The sequence below is a fragment of the Ambystoma mexicanum genome, chromosome 10 (genome assembly GCF_040938575.1).
Source record: "Ambystoma mexicanum isolate Mex_15411 chromosome 10, UKY_AmexF1_1, whole genome shotgun sequence".
Taxonomy (NCBI): Eukaryota; Metazoa; Chordata; class Amphibia; order Caudata; family Ambystomatidae; genus Ambystoma; species Ambystoma mexicanum.
The window spans coordinates 66,636,759-66,656,961 of record NC_090932.1 but is presented as its reverse complement, the minus strand read 5'-3'; the positions used below and the strand labels follow the sequence as shown (position 1 = coordinate 66,656,961).

The window sequence follows — 20,203 nt, the reverse complement described above, 5'->3', positions numbered from 1 at the left end:
CAGGGAATTGTTGAGCTGCTTAAGATACCACTGGAATTGATCCCCCAGAAACTGTACAGTGCTATGAGCATCCAAAATAGTATGTGTAGGAGTGAGAGGCACATGTATTCTCCTGTCTCTTTCTATTTTATGGGGCGTGAGATGATGGTCAGAGTCAGTGCTAACAAAGCAAGAGGAAAACAGTGGAGCCAGCTCATGCAAAGTGTGTCACTTAACTTTGCAAGCTGCTCCTTATGCACGCTGTTCAAGCACTCCACCACACCATTGGCTGGAGGACAGTAAGGAGAACATAGCTTGTGCTTAATGCCCAATAGGGATGTAATAACCTTGAAAAGCTCATTAACGAAGTGTGGTCTATTGTCAGACTTTAACACCTCACACACCCCACATTGTGGGCACCTTTACCTATCTCAAGCCAATGTGAAAATGGACATTCAACAACAATCGCATAGTGATAAGAACTACAACTGGTGGACATATCAATGTAGGACAATATGCAGATGCCGAAATGGCCCTGAGGGGTGTGGCAATGTGGCTTTTACTGTTTTTAGGGTGTGACCCGCATTTTACCACTGACAAGTCACACAGTTATTTACAAATCCAGCCACATGTTCCTGTAAATTTGGTATGAACCAATCCTCCATAATCTCTGCAGCAACATATTCCTCAGAGGTGTGCGCTGGCTAATGCAGTTGATCTAGTGCAATTTTAAGGAACTTCAGGGGTATTACTGGCTTCCCTGTGCTATTTTGCCTCCAATCCATATCGATTGGGGACAAGGAGCACCCTCTCTTTATCCAAAACTCCTGTTCCTCCTGCAGTGCTCCTCCCTGTAGATGTATTATTTGAGCCACTCACAGAGCTGTGTATGGCTCAGTGAGCGGTCTGTTGATGTGTGCTCGTCACAAGCATGGGTACATTTTTGGCATGGTGAGGCACATACCTAGTGGTACATATGCAGCTTCTTTGGCTGCGGCATCCACCCTGACATTGCCCTGAGAAATTAAATCTGTACTGTTAGTGTGGGTGGTGCACTCTATTAGTCTGGACAATAATTGTGCATGTTTCACAAGAGTGCCCTCACTTCTCCTGAACTGTCTACTCTTCCATCTGGCCAACCCTGAGGGCACTATGGGCGTGCCGTAAGTGGAATCGGAGTATATGGTGACTGTTTGACCCGCCAACATTTCCTCCACCGATATTAGCACCACAAGCTCCACGGCTTGTGTAGAGAAGTGCATGGGTAACCTCATTGTAGTCCAAACCTGAAATTCCCCTTCGTGGTGGCACACCACTGCTGCACTTGTGTGACGACATCCTGAATATTGATCGATCATCGACGAGCCGCCAACAAAAAGCTCTTCTCCCTTCTCTAACACTCTAACAGGTCTTCCACTGTGTGCTCATCGGCCACAGTGTCCATGTACGTGGCACAATCATGTGCATAATCTCTTTTCTCAAGTGGTATTGCAATAAATGTAGCAGTAATAACAACACGGCATCGCACAGTTTGGATAGTGGGGTTTGACAATATCACTTCATGCCCTGAAGCTCGTTGGGTGGTCAGGGTAGACTTTGATTGGTCCAAAATTGCAAATACAGCATGTTCTACATACAGTATGACTAGACACCCCATAGTCATTGTGGATGATTTCTATATTGCTAATGCTGCAGTGGTAAGGGCCTGCTCACATGGAAAGTGACCCTGCATAGCTAGATCAAGAGTACTACTATAATAGGCCTGGGGTTTGTGCCCTTGTGGCTTTCTCTGAGTGAGGACAGCCATCACCACTTGACCATTGGAAAGGAAAAACAGAAGAAAACATTTTCTGGTAATCACAAAAACAGGTGCCTTATTCAAGGCACCTTTTAATTCCTTGAAAGAACTGAATTTTTTGCTTTCTGTGCTTCCTTGGTTCTCCTCAAGTTAAAGGGAGGCAGGGAGGCTGTTTCAGAGGGAGGCACCAGCTGAAGAAAGAGATCTACCAGCAGCTTGTTGCTTGGCGAAGCAACTGACCCTGAGGGAGTTGGAGGCGGATGAGCGAAGAGCTTGAGAAGTAATATATTTAGGAAGAGAAAGTTGAAAGGATTGAGGCCCCAGGCCCCAGAAGGCACTGGGAATGATGCAGATGGGTTTGAACTTAATCCTTGCAACCACTGGGAGCCAGTGCAGAGATTTCAGTCCTGGAGAGATACGATACGAGAGATCCAACAGATACAAGAGACATGGACACACTGATCAACATATTGGGCAGGGACCTCATGAGTAAATTAAACATGACCATTTAATTCTCTAAGAAAGGCATTGCAGGATCCACACCAGGAATGTACCACACACGAGTAAGAGAACTTATACAAGCATTCGGCATGTAGCTAAAACTGAGCAGAGCCCCACTGCACCCACCCCTATTTCTGTATGGTGTACAAGTATAATTCGGGTGGGTGCCTTGGATCAAAGACCATACATTTTGGCTACTGACAGAATTCCTATCCTGAATAGCAATACAGAGGGAGGTGGCGCCCGGGACAACTATCACAGTACATTTAGAAGTAGGGCTTGCAAGTAAGGGCATGGTGATTTTACACGGGACGGACAATGCAGGTATTGACTGGCATACTGTTTTGTTTGTGGACCCAACACAATGCTTGACAGCCTTGACTGATGAGCAGCTTTTTGCAGATAATGAGGATGATGGGGAGCTAGTGTTCCAGATAATCATACCATGCCAAGTGGTTATTGAACACAGAGAAGCCCCTCAAAAGACATATATCATGAGCACCATTTTACCACACATGCATGCAGATTTAAGAGAAGTACCAGGACAAATCTGGACTGCTGCTTGTAAGCATTACTTACCAGAGTGGCAGAAGTCCCAGGGAAGCACAGCAGACAACAGAGGAGAGCTGCTAAGGTACCAGCAGCAGCAGGGAGGTTGTCGGGGATGCGGTCATGTCAGATAGCAACATCTTCATGGATAGGTGAATGCAAAGCCAGCGGATGAACTAAAAGGGGGTCTGCAACGCGGGAGACGCTATTCCAGAGTGAAGACTTTGCTGCAGTGAGTCATCCCAGTGATGGTGGGGACCCCGTGGCATACCGACAAAGATATGAACAATTAAGAGTTCATTTTGAATACCAACCGAGAAAAGTACAAAGACAGAATTTGCACTAATCCTTCTACCTGAGAAGAAGTTGAGAGACAAAGGTCGCACAAGTGTCCATACCAAGAGATGTCAATATGGGGAATGTTAATGAAGAAGTTGAAACACAAAGGTTTCACAAGACTCAAAATATGAGATGTCGACCCTCTGCAACTTATCCAGAAGAGGACTCCGAGGCTTTTCCTTGGTGTCAAGCCCCGGGATCGTATCTCTCCAGGACTGAAATATCTGCACTGGCTCCCAGTGGCTGCGAGGATTAAGTTCAAAACCCTCTGCATCATTCACAAGGCCTTCTGGGGCCTGGGGCCTCAATACCTTCAACTCTCTCTTGCTAAATATCTTCCTTCTCGAGCTCTTCGCTCATCCGCCTCCAACTCCCTCAGGGTCAGTCACTTCTCCAAGCAACAAGTTGGTGGTAGATCTCTTTCTTTGTCTGGTGCCTCCCTTAAACTTGAGGAGAACCATCTATGGTTCCGGAACCACCTCAAAACCTTTCTCTTTGCTTCTGCTTTTTCTCCTCCTCTCCTCTGTTGACTTCCTGGCTTTAACCAGAACTGCACTGGCTACCTGGACACCCTCTAATCTCGGGCCCAGGTCCTTCCCCCACCAGCGTCACACACCTGCACTGCCCACAGTCCACCTACCAGCCCTTGACACCTGATGCCCGCACTTACCCATGCACTTGCCACATGCTGGTCGCTTACTTACTTATTGTTATCATCTTTCCCATGTACTGCACTGTCCCAGCCCCCTTCCCACGCACTTGCCCTATCTGAATGACACCTGGCCTAGTAGGATCGCTGTCCATCCTCCCTTTGTTCCCCTCCCGGTGCCTCGTCGCGCCTTGAAACACTTGTGTATAGGCGCATTATAAATGCCATATCATATCATATCATAGACATGTTCTCCACTGGAGGTGCACAATGGGGGTTTGTGTATCCTGCCGTTGGCTGTAATTTCCTGGAGGGGTAGACCCCATATGAAAGCGGCGCGGGTGGCACAATGGCAGTTTCTTTGTTTTTGCCCTTCTACTCGGGCTGGGTATTTTTCTCTTCCTTGAACTCTGCAATAGAGCCAAGATGCTCTTTCTACTCTGTAGTTTATTTCCCTTATGCAGTAAATAGTCATACATGTTTTCGACAATGTCACTATCAAAGGAGCCTTCTCCAGGCCATGCTTTAAAGCATTGACTGGCCATATCCTGCCCCAAAGGAGTCTGCATTATTTTGATCAACACCACCCCGCCTTTTGTACTCCAACGCTTCTCTAAAAGAATTGTGAATTCCGATGCTTTTCAATTTAGACCCAAAATTTGACAAAACCTTTCATTTTAATTTCTTCACTTGTACAAGACTCAAAAATAGATTCTTTTTACACACAACACAAAACGCAAAACAAACCAGCAACTCATCACACCCCACTCTCTCCCTAATTCCATAACACAACCCCCTACCCCACTATCACTCCAACGCAACACACTTCCTTACTCACACCGCCTTCCCTTCGCACACAAAAAATCCAGTACCAGCTACCAAAATCACCACTACTTATTCAGATATATACACCTGTTCTGATCCAAACATGTCGGCCAACACAATATCTTAACTATACACAGCGCTACTATCTTTCCTCTACCCAAGAGATCCCCTCATGACTACGCAGCACAGTCTTTCCCCTTACGAGGAGATCCCAAAATACTTTCAATAAAACAAATAACATCACCTTCCACTAACTTTGATGTCATAATTTCTTCCGAAGTAGGAGGTCCTGTCTACTACCACACAATTCATCTCTAATACTGCACTGGGCGGATCCCTCAATCTCAATATTCAAAACCAAAATACTATATACCACAATATACATACTGCTGTGCTTTCGTGCACTGGTACACTCCCATGCTGTAGGACATCCAAATCTTCTCGATGTTGAACCACCCCTTAGTTGGCTGCGCCTCCCTGGCCATGGCCAGCTCCCTGGGAACAGGCAGTCCTTTGGGAACTAGGCATTTGCTTGACCTCCTCGTTGAGTGTACTCGATCTGGTCTTGCCGGCCTGCACTGCACCCCCAGGGAGTGCGGCAGAGAGTGCTCGGCCTGTCAGGAAGACTGGATATCTCACTTGGTCATCCAAATGTACAGGAGTGATCACCAAGGGTAATCCAATAAAAATACAAAAGTAATCCAACAAAGGAGTGCACACTGTGCAAGCAAGAACACATCTTTATTGCTCAAGCAGCTGGGAGAAATACAAACAGCTCTGTAGAACTGAACTGGAACACAAGTTTCTCAACCCCGCCCACTTGGGGTAAAACTTTTATAACACTGGAATAACTTATTAAGATATTCCATAATTATAACATTGTAAGGCTATTCTAACATTTTCATTGGCTACCTGTCTACATACCCCTATAGTACCTTATATGTTACCCACTGGGATAGGACCACACAAAGGTGAAACCAAAAACACAATACCCAAAGGTGGCATCATGACGTTACACCCCCCCCCAACCCTCAATGACATCAGATTCTACTGACTGGCAAAATCTCCAGCATTTCATTGGCTGGAGTACTCAATACACAGGTTTGATACTCTGCTTGATGTTAATTGGAAACCTATGTTGAAGACAGTGCAAAGCCCAACATCGCACCAAAACCGACCAATTACCATGCAAGGGAACATCAGCAAGGTCACCAACATTGCTACAGTCCTTAGGTCACCCATCACAACCTTCCGATTGGTTCACACATCGGCTAACACCTTATCTCAACTCTACACAGTGCTATCTTTCCTCTATACGGGAGATCCCCTCATGACTACACAACAGTCTTTCCCCTTACGAGGAGATCCCAAAATACTCTCACTACAACAAATAACATCAACTTCCACTAAATTTGATGTCATAATTCCTCCCGAAGGAGGATGTTCTGTCTACTACCACAAATTTACCAAAATTCGTCACCTGCACCTGCCGCTTCCCCACCTCTCGTCTTGCCCCATACCAGATCCTTTCTGAAAAAACTTTGAGGCACTTTGGAGAAATTAATTTTCTCCTATTTTATTCACTTCTCCGATTGTGCTCCAAGTTTGTCTCATACCGTGGCCGACACGGCATTCTTCAAACTATCATTATGACCCTGCCCGTCCGGTAACAACAGTGCCGGGAGGCTTACCAGCAATGTTGTTACCCGATCGGCAGAGTACAATTCGGTGAGCCGCATGCCCTAGCGGGCGGAACGGCACCCACTCGCAGACTTTCACGTTATGAATGGTGCCGGTCTTATGGGACTTAAATGGAAATCGGGAGCAACATTTTCCAGCCCCGGTGTATCCCTAAAGCCAGGCGCTGAAAAAAATACACAACTCCGGTGGCAGCTTGCTGTTTTTACCGGCATGTCTACCACCGGAGTTGTAATGAGGTCCATTGACTGGATAAGGTTTGAATGGCTATCTAAGAGAATATCTGTTTGTGTTAAGTCGATGTCACTGGCCATCCTGGGGTCTGTCCAAACAATGAGTTGCTTCGTGTGTACATGCCTCTTCGGGCTGTCATGTTCATGGTGGTGAGGAGGGGCTTTCCATTCTCTTTACAGTCTCCTGCCATATGTTAGGTCCATTGACCATTCCATGATCACGGGTGGACTGGCCTATTGTGTAATTTGATGAATTTACGGTTAGTCTCTGCATCCTGGGCCTCGTTTGTTTGGTGTTTCTGCATTTTCTCATTTGGAATGGGGTTGGGCTTGTACTGGAAATGTCATATGGGGCACTTTTATATGTCATTTCCATTCCCTCTTTTGGTTCCTGGTCCAACCCTCTCCATGTTGCATGGGCATGCAAAACACCTGACTGTCTCATTCCACACAGGTGGATGATTCGGATGACATGTATGCATGTGGGTGATGTGTGTAGGGTGCGTTGCTTTGCTGGTGTTGGATGTCAGTATGTCCTTATCATGTGACATGTGTCATATTGCTGATTTGTTGACATAAAATGCCAAGGAATTTTGAGGGAGAGGGGTGTGTTACTTTACCTTTGTTTCTGTTTGTGTATCCTGTGGATGGCTAGTGTGCTTTCTGGTATTCCTGGGCTGCATTTTCATGATAGGAGGGGGGGCATGTTGAAGTCATTGGTGACATACATGTGGAGGAGATGGGTGGCCAGCTGTTGATTTCCCCATTTCAGGAGCATGTACATGGCTATTGTGTATGAATGTGAGATGGTGCAGAGGGTGACATTGGGAACATGGCTTGTGATACCTCCTCGCCCGCTCGCATAGGCATGTAGTGTGGTATGGCACAAGAACTGGCTCGAGGAGTCCTGCATAGAACTTGAAACATTGACAGCAATGCTCTACCCAGCAGTGCACTTGGGCCCCCAGCCCTGCAAAGCTCAAATGCAGTTAGCAGTTGGCCGCCCTGCCAATGGCTCTGCAGCCCCCACCAACGCACTGCGTGGTTGTTGCCTCCTAGGGCCACACAGCAGGGACAGGGGTCTAATTGCCAGGGTGTCATGGGCCCTTCTGTACCTGGGCCCATTTGAATGCATAGCACTACCAGATGTCGCTTTCCGAGCCCAGCCATGGGCCCATTGAAATGCATAACACTACCAGAAGGCACTCTCTGAGCCCAGCCATCTGGTAGTGGGGCATATGAATGGATAGAGGGATCAGATGGCTGGCCTTCTCTGAATTTCTGGAGGGGTGCAAAAAAGTGTATGCACTCCATTTGGGTGTATATGGAGGTTGGACACTTTTGCCAAGACCTCCCTGTTAGGGAGAATTCTCAGAAATGTGCGTATTTCCCTTCACCTTATAGACCTGCAACAACTTTGCTGGATTTTGAGGACTTGTTATTTTCCCTGGAGAGAGTGTGAGCCTTTTTCCCCCTCTCTCAGGTATTTTGATGTGTGTTTTATTCTTGAGTTCTTTGGTTATAGAGTTTTAGATAACCCCATACGCATCACCTTTTTATTGTTGTGTCACACAGCACCTTTAGTACATTGGCACAGAGGTGTCCTTTGGACTCCCCAAGGTTTAAATACCTTCTCTGAGACTCACTACTGTCTCCCACAGAATGTAAAGTTAAATTGACTTTACTAGTCTTTTTAAATACTTACACCCAGCACACACTTCTTCCTATAGAGTGCTGGAGGGGTTGACTGGCATCCCCTATGTCTAAACACTTTTGTAACAGTCAAATGTTACCCTTTCCTATTGAAAAGGCTGGTGGCAGTGGTTTTATAACGAACTACCATGATTTTTCCCGACTGCGAACACCGCTAGCTAAGAATCGGGTCAACCATGTTTTCCAATATGGCGCCCAAGACCCCTCTGTAAAAACAGGCTCTGGCCATCTTTTTTTGCTGTTTCTTTGTGGAAAAGTTATTCTTGTGTTTAACTGTGCACGCCAAACCAGGTTTGGTCCCTTTGTCCGTGAGCCTTTGGCGGGCTTCAGGACTGAAGTCCGCCCATGGCGTCTGAGTGTCTGGGGTGGGCAGGAAGTGAGGGTGGTGCCTGAAACTCCCTGTGCTTAGTCTCCTAGGAGACCCGAATGCACTCTGACGTGATTGGCTGGTTAACTGTCCTGCAAGGACAGACACCCTGCTGGGTGAGTGGCAGCTAGGCTGGAATGAATGGGAGAAAACTGTTTAAAAGGTGAGTCTCTAGGACTGGAAGGCAGAGTCGACCACTGGAACGAAAGAACCAAAGACGAGCTGAAGGAAGACAACTGCTGCAACTCCTGGACCGCTGGTTTGCCCGGTGAAGCCCTGCTGCAGGTCCAAATTGCCTGAAACTCCCTCGACAGAGAAGCTCCTTCAAGGACGGCTTCTTCCTTTGAGTTGGTGGGACCAATCAACTCAGCAAACGCCTGGACACCATTGTCGGAGCTGGTTAAGGTTAACCAGGGGGAAGGATACCAGTTTGTGTTTGGAAGCCACAGTTACTTGAGCTGAAGTGACGCCATTTTGTTTGCTCTAACGACAATCTTGTGCAGTGCAGGAGTCCCCCGACGTCCTCCCTCTTGTCCCCACGACTGAGGCTCAGGAACAGCGAGACCTGCATGACCTGCCAGGAACCAATGGCTTCAGCTGCATCTTTTTACTCCACTTTAAGGTACTGTGCCATTTGGTTGAGAGACCCTAATTCTCATGGTGAAATTTCATGAAACTGTCCCCACTCGCAGGCCTAATCAGCTTGTGACCAAGCATATTTTTCTTTATCATCAAACGACTTCTAAAAACTTTTATAAGGACTTCTCTGTTTGTACCAGAACTGTGCTGTCCTATCCAAGAACACTAGACTATTGACTTTGGCATAGCCTATTGACTCGAACTGACCCTCCTGGTAAACTGAACCTTTGCATTATCTAAAAGAAGTGTCTTTCTAACCCTTTGTATAAACCTATGCTTTTTATTCCTATTTGAAAGTACTGATGTGCCATTTGGCTCATTTTTCAGGGGAGCGCAAACTGTCTTTCTAACTTAGAGTTTGATACTGTATATTGGTGTTTAATATTGAGTTGATTTCTACTAGTGAACGTTTTCCAAATGACTGTGTAAATAAATGTTTAAGTAACTTTACCAAGAAATGAATGTTGAGTGTAAGTGTCTAGTTAAACCACAGTGATTGTGTTACTTTTGTGTAACTTCTGCTACTGCTCACATTCCATCTTGAGATAAGCCTGGCTGCTCAACTCGCTAGCAAAAGTGTGTGGTACAGACTTATACCAAAGTTTGGATTTTGCTTACACCTGTAGTCCTAATTGTATGTGGTGTTCCCAGAGGGTACTCCCTGCAATTCTGCCTAACACTCCCCATCTATCACCCAGGATGCACAGACTACAAGATGGCTTAGTCCCCTTCCCCCGGAGTACTGTAGACAATGTGTATGGATCCTGTCTGTGCACCAATAGGTTTGCACTGCACTACCCGAGCTCTGTGGCGAAACCACAGCACCCCCCAAGCTGGAAATGGACCATGCCCCATGGAATGTCCCAGCACAGCTTGTTCTGCTGGGGGGCCCATGCTGGCCCAATGCCGTGGTGTAGTAAATTAAATGTATGTGGTGATTTTCCAGGAGTCCTGCTTTTTGACAGCCAGCAGGATTCCTGGCCGAAAGGAGAACCTCAGCTGACTTGCACATGGACGGCAGGGCAGCCTGCCTGTATGCCTACATGCACTCCACATTGGAGTGCACACTTGGATTATCTAGGTTTGGCTGCTGTTTTAAATAATTGGCTTCCACCCACCTTGGAACCATATCAAGGGTATGCCCCCTTGTGGTTGGTTCTCCCCTCCAAGCAGAGCAAAAGCTGAGCAGCCTGGCAGCTCCCTGATGGTCAGATCAGAGAGGATGGGGTTTGGTGGTGTTAGCCCCAGTGCGGGCCCTTTAAGACATGCTGTTGCCCTTCTCCACCGAGCATGTATGTGTAACAGTTCAGAATGACCATTCTGTGGGGTGTCAACCCCCTTGTCACCACAGTAGTGGTCGTGCATGGAGTTACCCTTCCCGCTTTCAGTTGTGCCTGAGCCCAGACTCTCCCATTTCACCCCCCCCCCCCACAGGGGACAGGCTGGGTCACCAGGGCCTGTGTGGTTGACCAGTCCAACCCCTCAAGGGTTGTTTATGTTCCAAAGATGGCCCAGAGGTCGTGAAGATCGACCTGAGGTGGGTGCAAGGTTACTGGGTAGATCAGGTGGGGACCAACGAGCTACTGGGGAAGTGCTACTGGGGCTGGGTCAGGCACTCAGGGGCATCAGGCCTCTCCAGACGGCATGGCTCAAAGGTATCCCAGTCAGAGCCCCAGACATCCACTCGGGAGGTCAAAGCTCAAAGGCATTCAGAGCAGGACCCCAGGCGGACAGGCGGGCAACCCCACCCTTGGGTGATGCTGGGTAGACCATAGCTGTCTTGTTACCTTGTTCCATAAGGAGCACTTCAAGGCTGCCAGTGTTTTTCTTTTTCATGCCCTGCATGTCTCTGCGAGCTGACATGGAGATTTAGCAAACCCTGATGAAGATGGAAGTGAGGTGAGTCCTTTGTGCACGTTGGTTCATGGCACTCAGGGGAGCACATGGTATGGTGATGTTGTGGATGGGGATGTATTCACTGTGTTCTGTAATTCTAAGTGTGTTGGCGTGAGGTGAGCAGGTCCAGCAGCAATGATGTGGAGGGAGACATGATGAAGATGGGAGCCAGGTGAGTCGTTGGTGCACGTTGGTGCATGGCACGCAGGGGAGCAGATGGTTTTGTTACATTATGGGCAGGGATTTATTCACTGTGTTCTGTACTTTTAATTTTGTTGGCCTGAGGTGAGCAGGCAAACTGTGCGGTCTCACTTCCCCAGAAATCTGAGTGTAACTGTAGCTGTGAGTGCTGCTGATCTAGGCATGAGGGCATAAGCTGCTACGCTGCAAGTTGGCTTGTATACCTGCCGGATTGGGCCAAGATACAACGTTCTGCTACTCAGATTGCCGTGGTCCTCGCCGTCCACGGCGTCCGGCGAACAAAACTCTGTCCATGGGAGCTAAGGCCTTCCAACACTACATAATCGGTAGGCACGGGTTCCCTACCGCTGGAAAAACTATTGCTAGACCTGCAAAGCCACCAGAGTATGAATAGTGTTTGAGGCCACACAGAAGAATAGCACCAAACAGGCCTCAATCACCAGAGACACAAAGAACCTAAACATACTAAAACAAAGGACACACCTAGGCCTCACCCATGGCTGAAAACAAAAAGAAAAAAAAACATTGAAACTGACTTAAAGATCTGTCTATTAAACACCCGGGCCTTAAACAAACATGCCCGGTGTAATCATGATCTAATCCTAGATGAAAAACTGGACATTCTATGTATTGCAGAGACCTGGCTGAAAGACCCGCTAGGTCCCACCTGTGACATTGCTGTCCCAGAAGGCTACTCCATTCACTACACTAATAGAGAAACAGGTCGGGGGGGGGGGGGAGAAGCAATAATAGCCAGACACTCCATCCGCATGTTCTCAACCAAAATCGGCTGTGGTGGTTGTGAAATCTTGCACATGAAACACCTTCCAACAGACAACAGTAGCTTCAATTTAATTGTAGTCTACAGACCACCATCAATAATGCCTGAATTCAATTAGGAACTCACACACCAACTTAATCTACTAAAAGGGCCTAACACGGCTACATTGTTGTTGGGGGACATCAATCGTTGGTATGGGGACCCCAAAGACAAAGAAGTGAGTAGTTTGGCAAAACTAATGAATAACATTGACTATAAGGTTATGAACTCCGAGCCAACTATGGCCAACAGCAACCAACTAGATCAGGTGGTCACGCAAAATCTTGCGACACAAGAATACAAGACATTACCTTGTATCTGGTCGGACCACTTTAGTATAACATTTCTAGTGACTCCGCCACTCCCAAAACAAAAGGTCCCAAATGAACCCAAAAGTATGACATGCCGGAATTTCAAAAACATTGACAGGAGTCATTTTGAGAAATGCATAGATGACATTTAGAATGAATATAAGGGGGAGGATACATGCAACATCCTTATGACAAGTCTGCTGTATCATACTAAGTAGCTGGTGGACCTGAGGGGTCCGCTGCAATCTAAAATAGTCAGACCCAATACTAAACACCAAACGTGGTTCACTGCTGAACCTGCAGGCCTAAAGAAGGAAAAAAGGAAAGCAAATGGCAAATAAATCCATCCACAACCAACAGGGAACTTGGGAGGGATAGCGAGAAAACATACAGGAATAGGATCATAGAGGTCAAGAAAAATCATTACAATAAGCAAATCTCAACTGCAGCTAACACCACCAGTAAACTATTCAGTATATTGAAATCTAAATAGAAGGCTAGAGCCATTTCACATTATTCTCCCCCTCGCAGGAGGAATGCTATAATACCCAGATGGCCTTTTTCAACAAAATCTCTAGCGCCAGGGAGCTTATAATAAAGGCACACTACAAAGGGGAGTGAAGCGGTCTATCACCAGAGAATAATATCAAGGGCGCAGAATCGTTTAAATTCAAGGAAATTACTAACACGAATATGGCGAAAGTGCTAGCTGCAGAGAAGCCTACCTCCCGTGCAGAGAACATACTGCCTCCGAAAATAATACTGGAGAACATTGATATTTTCGCACCCATCTTCACGAAAATTATCAACACATCGTTCTGTGACCAAATAGTGCCCAGCACTGTAAAAATGTTACCATTACACCGCTGGTAAAATAAAACAACTTAGACCAAAGCGATCCAAGCAATCTAAGGCATATTACAAACTGTAACTTTATCCTGAAAGTTATGGATAAGAAAGCTACAAAGCAACTACAGGTACACGTTGAAACGTCTGAATCCTTACACCTTCAACAATCAGGGTTTCACACAGCCCACAGCACCGAGACTGCCATGCTCGACCTGCAGACTAACATGCTAAGCATTATGGACAGGGGCAGGGCTGGCCTTCTTATTCAATCTGATTTGAGCGCCGCATTTGATCTCCTAGAACACGACCTTCTTAAATTGGCCCTAGAGAAAACTGCCCACTGCTCAAAAGAGGCTATCCTTTGGATAACCTCTTTTCTAACAAATAGAAAATCCTGAGTGCACTGGGGGGAAACATTTTCTATTGAAAAAGACATCCTCTGTTGCGTCCCACAAGGAGCTAGTATGTCACCTCCATTTTTTAATCTTTACTTGAGGTCTATGCTTAGTTCTCGATCACATTAACATCTTCTTCACCAACTATGCTGATGATACTCAGCTTTCGGTGGAGCTGAGCGGGGACTATCGGAAGGACAGTGAGCTAATAACTTCAACTTACAACACAGTTGAATCTTGGATAGACTCAAATTGGATGTGCCCGAACAGTAAAAAAACAGAGCTAATGGTATTCGGCTCTCATCAAGCTAGAGCCAAATTATCCCCTTCGTACACTTCGTTCCAGATAAAGGATACCCATATCCAGGTTTTGGGCAAAGTCAAAACCTAGGGGATGATATTGGAAGCATCCCTTGGAGCTGACGCCCAAGCACAATATGGAAAAACAAAAAACTGCTCTTACTACCTCAGGTTATTGAAAGCCATTAAACCTTACCTGACGGATGATAACTGTGCCACCATAGCAAGGGCAACTATTCTTTCTCACCTAGAATATGGTAATGCACTTATTTTGGGAGCCAATAAACAAAGCCTCACTAGCTATCAATATATTCAAAATAATGCAGTCAGAATAACCAAGCTAAAGTTAAGATCTGACCACATCAGCAAAGCCAGAAGAGAGCTACATTGGCTGAAAGTTGAAGATAGGGTGCAGATCAAGGCCTTGATCTTGGTGCATACATGCCTACACGGGACAGCCCCAGCCTGCTTAAAATCAAGAATCAAGTTCTATGTACCAAGCCGAGCGTTCTGATCCGCTGACTTGGCCATGGTGACTGTAGCACCACACAAGCGCTCCTTCGGAATGGGAAGATCCTTCCCGATAGTGGCAGCAGGAAATTGGAATAAATTACCAGCCAACATGAGATTGGAATCGAATCACCTGAGCTTTCGAAAAAAAATTGAAAACACATCTATTCAAATAAATCCCCTAGCCCTGTACTAATAGACAATATGATCTGCCATGTATTATCATTTGTCCTGTGATCTGTGTCATGTCTGGTCAGTGGGTCTGTTGTGTACGTGTTTCTGCACCCCGAAACTTGCGAGCTACCGGCGCATTACAAATAAACAAATAAATAAATGGTGCAGAGGGTGACATGATGAAGGTGGGAGCAGATGAGTCCTTTGTGCACATTGGTGCAACGCACTCAGGGGAGCAGATGGTTTGGTGACATTGTGGGCAGGTATGTCTTCACTGTGTTCTGTGATCTTGTGTCTTTGACAAGGATACTATTATTTCCAGTTGCTATGAGTGTGCAGGTAATTTGTGCACTTGATATTATGGATATGGGGCACACACAGTTGCCTCTCCCAGACGTACATTCTCAGAGTGTTGTTATGGTCAAGCTGAATTGGCCCCATTTCATCATTGAAGGGCAACAGAGATGTGGATTCACTGTGTGCACAACACAGGGGCTGCAGTTCAGGTGAAGAATCTTTGTACCACCTGATTTTGCGTGTCCTGTCCTTGTGCCCTATGGTCTACTACTGGAATGAGTTGTGGCTGAGGGTAGTATGTCTCCTGTCGCTCCACTGCTATGCCACAACATGCAGCAATATTGTGCAGGACACAACATATCACAAAGATCTTACATACTACAGGCAGTGCATATAGCAATACACCCCCTGAGTGGTCAAGGGAGCGGAAGCGTGATTTAAGCACCCCCAAATGTGCACTCCACTATGCCCCTATTGGCTCTGTGTGCTGTGTTGTAGCTTACTGCACTTGGGGTTGCTGGATTTCCGAAAGGTTTAAGCAGGAATGGTGAGAGCGGGTAGGCACTGTCCCCTGCAAAGATGGAAATGTTGTTTGTTAGCCTTGGTTGTCATTGCTTGTTTTTCTGTTTGTCAACTGACTGCTTCTATGTGCGTGATAGTTGATACTCACCCTGCAGCCAACTGTTTGCAAATGTTTCTGAAGCAAGGGTATATCATCGCATGATGTAGGATGTAGCTGTCATGCGTAGATCCCTGGTATTTGCATTCATAAGCATGATGTGGCCCTTGGCATCACAGATGGCCTATGCATAATGGAGTGCCAATATTTCCTGTTGCAGAAGATGTGCTTGATCTTTTGTGGGGGCTGGAGCGCTACATGGGTGCAGTCAATGGCACCCAGAATCCATGGTAACTATGCAATGGCATAAAACTCTTAGTACACGCTTTGTATTTGTGCCTATGCACACATGTTAACATGCATTGCAATACCTGGTGCAGGCACCTTGATTGCGTGGGTCAGGATATGCCCCAGACAATGGAAGTGGCGAACTGGAAAGATCTTGTTGCCAGGAAATGAAGGGCTGATAGCACCTTCTCCAAGGGTTTCAGCGTTTGGGAACACATGGTGGCTTACGCTGGGTTATTCTCGCATTCCTTGACCAAGTCTAGGATGACATGGGGAGGAAATCTGTACCTTGCATAAACCTACTCGTCTGGTATTCCAAATAGTGTGGTGTGAGGATGTAAAGTTCTGGCCCTCCTCATCATCCTCCTCCTTCTTCCATGATGTACCATCAGTGCCACTACAGTGGGGTGCGACATTGTGGAAGTCCTATTTTGAATGGGGTTGCTTTGCGCTTTTATACCTGAGCTTTTTTTACATTGCGACATGAACCTCTGCCCGCATCAGCTTTTTGTGTGCTGCAATCTACATTCAGCCTCATTTTAAATGTGGTGGGGTATAGAATGGAGGTGTTAAAGTGAGGCATAGGGCCTCATTACACGGACGGCGGTAAGGGTTTCCCTTTGCAGGCGTTAAAAACCAACCCGCAAAGGGACCAGGGAGCTAATTACGGTACCGCAATTTGGGGTGCCGTAATTAGCACCTTCCCCATTCCCATTATGCCCTATGGGGCAAAAATGGGAATGAGGAAGGGCAATGGGGGAAGGGGGAATTATCGCCCCACCAACCTTGGAATAGGGCGGTAATTTCCCTTTCCACCAAGGCGGTGCCAGTATTTTACCGGCATGGACCAAGGTGCTAGTAAATGAGGCCCATTATGTGTTAACGGCCCCATTTAACACGCTGCTTCATTTTCCAGGAGTGATCATATGGAGGAGGGGCATGGAGTGGAGATAAAATTTTCATGAAAACATATAACAAGGGATTTCTTTGAAATCCACCTCGGTTTTGCACCTGCTCTAGATCATGTGGAGTGCACAGTAAACCACTAGTAAACACTGGCTCACTGTTACTGTTTCCTTTTTCACTCCACCTCATGGACATTTAAAATTGTATACAGGGGACCCCAAAGGACGAAAGTGCTAATGTTGGAGGTGCCCCACAAGTAATTCAATTTTTTTGTTTTTTAAATAGCACTGATTGATATCACCTGTTTTTTTATACCTGTAAAAACGAGGTAGTATCCATCTGTATTCAAGTTAATACTGCAAGCCATGCATGCATGGCAGGCGGCATTAACAATTGTTTTCTGCAGTGTGTGCAGATTTGCATGAAAATGCAGGGCCGCCTCGATTTCCAGGGCTTTTTAACAGTCGGTGCACAAATCGATTTGAATTTTACATGGATGGCCATGGGCAGGTAAATGTTAGTGGGCCTCATTACGACCCAGGCGGTAAGTTACATGGTGGTAGGCGGACTTACCGCCCCATTCCAACCTTGGCGGGGCGGTAAATCCCCATTTTCCCATTTTCCCTTCCCCATTCCCATTTTGCCCCATAGGGCATAATGGGAGTGGGGAAGGCATTAATTACGCCACCGTAAATTACGGTGGCGTAATTAACTCCATGGTCCCTTAGCGCCATGGATTTTAACACCTGCTAAAAGCAGGTGTTAAATCCGTCATGGCGCTAAGGGACCTCGTACTCAGGCGGTAAGGGTCGGCGCTGTTTACGCCGCCGTAAAACCCTTACCGCCTGAGTTGTAATGAGGCCCAGTGGCTGCGATCCTCTAGGCGCAATTACCAACCTATTCAAAATGACCACTTTTTGTCATTCCCATTCATTATTGGGCCTCATTACGACCCAGGCGGTAAGTTACCGCCTAGACCGTGACTTTACCACCATGGCGTAAACTACGTTTACGCCATGGTGGTTGGCGGACTTACCGCCCCATTCCGAGGTTGGCGGGGCGGTAAGTCCCCAATCCCCATTTACCCTTCCCCATTCCCATTTTTGCCCCATAGGGCATAATGGGAGTGGGGAAGGCGTTAATTACGCCACCGTAAATTACGGTGGCGTAATTAACTCCATGGTCCCTTAGCGCCATGGATTTTAACACCTGCTAAAAGCAGGTGTTAAATCCGCCATGGCGCTAAGGGACCTCGTACTCAGGCGGTAAGGGTCGGCGCTGTTTACGCCGCCGTAAAACCCTTACCGCCTGAGTCGTAATGAGGCCCATTGTCTTTTTGTACTGTCTGCTTCAAATCTATCGTCACAACAAGTGGTGCACTTATTGAGAGCAATGGGCATGATTAGGGAGCATGCCCCTGCTTATTCCCCAAGGGAAAATACCAGTGTTTGGAACCCCTTCAGTGATGTTTTGAAGATCGGGGGTATGCCTTTGGGTTAGACGGATCCCAAGTAACAGTGCAGACTTAAGCGCATGCACACCGTCACAAACTTGTCTATCAAAACAGCCTAATTTCAAAGTGAGTCGGGGTAACAAGTCAGAGCAGGAATGCAAGTCTCAATGCTTTTACACCATCATTTTCCTCTCTGCACCAATTTGAATGTAGTGACAAGGCTGAGGAAGGGCACAGCGTGCAGATAAGACAGAGGTCTGCAACCTGTGCCACTCCAGATGTTTTGGACTATGACACCCATCATCCCTCAGCATTGACTATGCTGGCTGGGGCTGACGGGAGTTGTAGTCCAAAACGTAGGAGTCTATGTAGGATATGGGTACTTTCCTTGATTTTTTGTTTCTGGGGGACCGTTCCCAAGGCGGGAAGACGTAAGATAAACTGTGTATGCGTGGAGATTGGTTACCCCTCCCTTACACAGTCACAACAATTGTGAGCAGAAATGAATTCTTTAATTATTTTTATTTTTGTAAAAATTCATGGTGCTTTGTATCTCACATACATTATACACACTAGACATACTCATATAAACCAACTCATCACAAATCAACAATGAACATTCTAAAACCATTTATGCATGGAGGTTAGTGCACAGTGACTTCGAAAAACATTTCTGGTACACCGTTTTACAACTTATTTGGTTGTTTTCATTAGGAAAAACAACAACAGCAATGTCCACATCTATAATCTGTACCTCCACTAGGAACGTTAAATGACACTCAATCACCTAGTCAAAAAAATGGGCCTAGATAGACAGTGTACAGATAATGTGGACTGAGGAATTCACATGATTGGACTGTCCTCTAAGGAAAAAACCGGAGGACTAGATACAAATGTATACTCTAGCCATCTGTTGACACGTGTTTCGGCCTTTTTGCTAAAATACACCTTTTCCTGTCGTCCTCAGACTGTTGGTTATAAGGCCTTCATCAGGACGGTCACCTTGCTCAAAGTTGGACTCAATCTTAGATACCCCAACTATTCATAGAAACTTTTAATGTTAGTTCTAGCTGTGTATTAGGGTTCTTATTGTGCTCTTCTGTTTGTTATGCAGGTGGTTTAGGTTTGTATATGCCTTCTCTGTGTTCCACACAGGACTTTTCAGGGCCAGTGGATATATTTCTTGTAAGAATTATTTCGTGACATGTGTTGCCTCTGCTTATCTGCTGATCACACTCTGTATTCCGTGTATTCTTGTGAAATGATCAACTGCGTATGGTGTCACCCTCTAGTTGATTACTGGTCAACCGCATTTAATCTATTGAGATCCTGCAGCCCTGCAGTGTTTTTGCTCTTTTCCCATAATACAGTGAAAAACGTAGGAGTGCCAAAGGTTGCAGATCCATGAATTAAGATCTACGCCAGGCACTCCTCCTCCATGTTTTCAGTATGTATCGTTTCACACCTGTATGATGGATTCCTACTGAATACGCCTTAGTTGCGCACCTGGTGAAAATCAGGCAGATTCTATTGGAATCCAATCGTAAACGCTGCCTGCAAATCCTATTTTTAGTTGATGTTTACTTTTTCTGTCAAACACAGGGGTATTCATATTCCATTTAAGTGCAGCGTCATACGACATTCTCCCCTCCAGTTTCCACCACCATCATCCCGAGGTGGGTGGAAATATTGGAGGGGAGATGTCGTGTTTTCCCGCAGCAAAAGCTGCTAAAATCACACATTGTTAGGGAAACATGTGCTCCAGTGAAATTTCAAGCATTTCTTAATAGAGTACCATTTTATTTCATTTTCCTTGTTTTTTTTCCTTCTTTTTAAACTGGAGGTAGTAATGTTAAAGTGATGTTAAAGGTTTATGTAAAGAGAGAAAGAATGT

General features: G+C 46.2%; 1 protein-coding gene across 1 annotated transcript in view; it reads left to right on the top strand.

Annotated features, from left to right (window-relative positions):
• The window catches only part of LOC138492814 (receptor-type tyrosine-protein phosphatase eta-like), a 128,623-nt gene that overhangs the window by 25,908 nt on the left and 82,512 nt on the right, over positions 1-20,203 (top strand). The window lies entirely within an intron of this gene.